Source organism: Myotis daubentonii, chromosome 21 (genome assembly GCF_963259705.1).
Source record: "Myotis daubentonii chromosome 21, mMyoDau2.1, whole genome shotgun sequence".
NCBI lineage: Eukaryota > Metazoa > Chordata > Mammalia > Chiroptera > Vespertilionidae > Myotis > Myotis daubentonii.
The window spans coordinates 12,532,168-12,536,125 of NC_081860.1; the positions used below are offsets into that span (position 1 = coordinate 12,532,168).

Below are 3,958 nucleotides of genomic sequence, written 5' to 3' on the forward strand. Positions count from 1 at the left end.
CATTTAAAAAAATATATTTTTATTTCAGAGAGGAAGGGAGAGGGAGAGAGAGAAACATCAATGATGAGAGAGAATCATGGATCAGCTGCCCCCTGCACATCCCCTACTGGGGATTGAGCCCACAACCGGGGCACGTGCCCTTGACCGGAATCAAACCTGGGACCCTTCAGTCCACAGGCCGACGCTCTATCCACTGAGCCAAACCAGCCAGGGCCTTAATATACTTTTTTTTTTGCATTGCTGAGCAGAGTGCTTTTGTAAACGAACGACTCCCCAAATGATCTCTTTCAGATCCTTTCTCCTTACATACGCATCCTAGAACTCGGAGGCAAAGTTAAACACGTTTCCTTTTGAAAAGACGAATGTAATTTCTAGACGCGATCTATCTGAGAATACGAAGCGAAGTGAGCCCGGGAAGTGGCTTGGCAGAGGCGAACCCTTTAAGAGTCCATGTCACATTTACTGCCATAAAATATTTTTCTCTCTGTGAGACATCTGCTACCCATTACACGCTGTATTGGGTACTTGAGTCCACCGGCCATTCTGCATACCAAGCAGCGCGCATGTGAAATCCCACCGCCAGGGCCGGTGTGCGTCCTGACCGGGCAATTTTACTCGCGTTTATAACACAGCCCTTCCGTCATCACTTCCTCCCCATACGCTCTCGGGGCTGTTTCGTTTCCAACTTCTCATAAGGACCAAATTGCCGACGTCTGAGAAATGAAGTTCCAAATGGGGGAGGCTTTGCTTTGTATCCTCTTAAGATGCAACTGTCTATATAACCCAGCGTCGAAACCAACGGAACGTCTCAGTTCGGAGTCTCTATTTCCTAGTCACACTGACCCAGAAATGAGAAACACAATCCGGGATGTTTGCTAATGAGTCATGAATTTCATGATAATTGCTTCCATATTCTCAGAGCTTCCCTAAACCGGCTAATCTTGACAGATCCCGCAACAATCCCATGTGTTGTAAATGATTTTGTGTTATTTCTTAGGTTACTGTTAAAGGCTTATTTTATGGTTCATTTCGTTTTCTTAAAGAAAACCACACACACACACACACACACACACACACACACACACACACTGGACGGAGCTTTGGGCTCAATCTGTATTTAAAAAAAAAATAGCCCTAACTGGTTTGGCTCAGTGGATAGAGTGTGGGCCTGTGGACTGAAGGGTCCCAGGTTTGATTCCGGCCAAGGGCATGTACCTGGGTTGCAGGCACATCCCCAGTGGGGGGTGTGCAGGAGGCAGCTGATCGATGTTTCTCTCTCATCGATGTTTCTAACTCTCTATCCCTCTCCCTTCCTCTTTGTGAAAAATCAATAAAATATATTTAAAAAAATAAATAAAATAATCAAGAAACCAAAGAAGCCATCATCCTTTGGTTTGGAAATAACAATAAACACATTTAGGAAGAAGGTGGAAATGTGGTCTACTTTTCTTTTTTTAATATCTTTTTTATTGATTTCAGAGAGGAAGGGAGAGGGAAAGATAGAAACATCAATGATGCGAATCACTGATGGGCTGCCTCCTCCTGGACGCCCCACACTGAGGATGGAGCCCACAACCCAGGCATGTGCCCTGATGGGGAATCGAACCCTGCCCGCCGGGTTCATAGATGGATACTCAACCACTGAGCCACACCGGCCGGGGCAGTGTGGTCTACTTTCAATTCGGGCCTCTGAGAATGAAAACCAGGATGGATGTCTCGGGAGGCAGCATACCGCCCCTCCGTTTCTGGACTTAAGAATCTGTAACTGAATGGATGGACGCCACCCGCATTCCGTACGGTAATAATGGAAAATTAAATGCGACTTTTAAAAACTGCTCCCATTATAAAGTGATCTATTAGCATCGCCCGGCTCCAGCACTTAGAGAGACTGATTCTAATTGCCCGACGTGGCCTGTGGCAAGTATGGAAGAGCTGCCGCATCTTGCGGGCACTTTATCTCTTTGGGGATGTTTGCGAGTGAAATTTGCTTCGGAAGGAAGCTTTGTTCCCGCCACACAGAAGACCGTGCCGGGGGAATCTCTCGGTTCGGCTGGAACCGGAGGTAATTATCGTTTCTTCTTCTTGGATTCATGAATCAATAAGCCAAATATTTTTAAAAAACATACACACACATTTTTGCATTTTCCTCCCCTTCCTTCATGTAGGGAAACTCCGCCTTTGTAGCTGGTGGAAGGGACGCTGCAGAAAGATGGCTGCCCTCCCTAATGAGAGCTCCCAGCAATCAGCGAGGCATTCTTCGCCTGCACCTGGCCATCCGGCTGCATCCTTTGCATCCTTCGCCAGCCATCCTGGACCAGCCCGCGGTCGCTAAGACGCCGACGCACTGCGGTACCCACGCTGGGCTCAGTGTAAGCAGGTTCCCATGAACGCAGAGCCACGGGCACACCGGAGCAGGTACACTGCGGAGATGGGCCACTGAAGAGCAGGCAGCTTTGAGAAAAGGAAGGAAGACGCGGGGACTGGCGTTCCTGTTCGGAATCAGGCTTTCTGTGCGGAGTAGCCACGGGCCTTCTCGTCATTTTCATCATCTGGATTGCAGGAAGCTGATTAGCTGAATGGCACTGGGATTTGCAGCTTTTTATGCCGGAGGAGTCCTTGTTGAACTTGAATGTTTAAGCACTTGAAGCTAAACTGAAATGTTGGCTTAATCTACATGCATAGGGACTTCTTTTTTTTTTTTTTCAATCCTCACCCAAGGATATATCTCTATTGATTTTTAGAGAGAAGAGGGAGGAATGGGGGGGGGGGGGGGGAGGAAGGGGAGAGAGAGAGAGAGAGAGAGAGAGAGAGAGAGAGAGAGAGAGAGAGAGAGAAACACTGATGTGAGAAAGAAACATCAATTCGTTGCCTCCCATATGTGTCCCCACTGGGGATGGAACCCACAACCTAGGTAAGGGCCCTGACCGAGAACTGAACCCACGACCCTTTGGGGCACGGGCCAGTGCTCCAACCAACTGAGCCACCCGGCCAGGGCGCATCTGAGTTCCTTGGTGGTTTCAGATCTCCCAAAAGCAGAAAAATTGCCTCCTGTGCTGCAGACTCCTGACGTCCCGCCCACTGCTGCCCGTGTAACTGACAGTGTGGCTTCAGCATACAGGTAAGAACCCAGTAACACTGTGAAACTGACACTGTTTTTTAAAGGGACAGTGCTGAGTGGGAAGAAGTGGGAAGGCTCTCTGGCTTCCTTTGAGTTTTACAGGAACAGTTCCCTGTCGCTTGTAATTGCTCTCTCTCTTCCAAAACCTGGAGTCAGCAGAAGGGAGCTGAGATGCTTGATACTGACCTGAATTAGGATGCAAGGGAAAGAGAAGAGCGTAGCCGTCGGCGCCGTGTTTGGAAAAACATCATTTTGAGGATGTGCTTGAATCAGGCACAAGTAATGCACTGCCTTCTCCCAGCATGCTTTGAATGCCAACCTGGCCAGACCAGGGGGCAGTGCCCAGCATTAGGGCATTACCTCTCCTGCATACCAGCGTGGTGCACGACACCCTCATCTCATTATTACTACTAAAAGGTAATACTATGAGCCCAGCCCGTGTGGCTCAGTGGTTGAGCATCGACCTATGAACCAGGAGGTCACGGCTCGATTCCCTGTCAGGTCACATGCCCAGGTTATAGGCTCCATCCCCAGTGTAGGGTGTGCAGGAGGCAGCTGATCCATGATTCTCTCTCATCACGGATGTTTCTATCTCTCCCTCCCCCTCCTCTCTGAAATCACTAAAAATATATTTTTTAAAAAAGAAAGGTAATACTATGAAATATGTTCTAGAAATATATGTGAAAATAAAAATGAAAATCTTTTTTTCTTAAAAATGTTGTAATCTTTGATTTAAAACAGTTTTAAGACACCCGGGAAGTTGTAGAAATAACTCGGAGGTTTCTAATTCCCTTCACTCAGTTTCCCCCCAAATGCACATCTCACATAACCATGGGACCT

General features: G+C 47.8%; 1 long non-coding RNA gene across 1 annotated transcript; it reads left to right on the plus strand.

Annotated features, from left to right (window-relative positions):
- The first annotated feature begins 1,486 nt into the window (after nt 1-1,486).
- Nucleotides 1,487-3,754, plus strand: LOC132223075 (uncharacterized). The gene is made up of 3 exons (XR_009450352.1): nt 1,487-2,062; nt 2,166-3,014; nt 3,213-3,754. It is a non-coding gene; the product is annotated as an uncharacterized LOC132223075 (long non-coding RNA).
- Nucleotides 3,755-3,958: the final 204 nt, after the last annotated feature.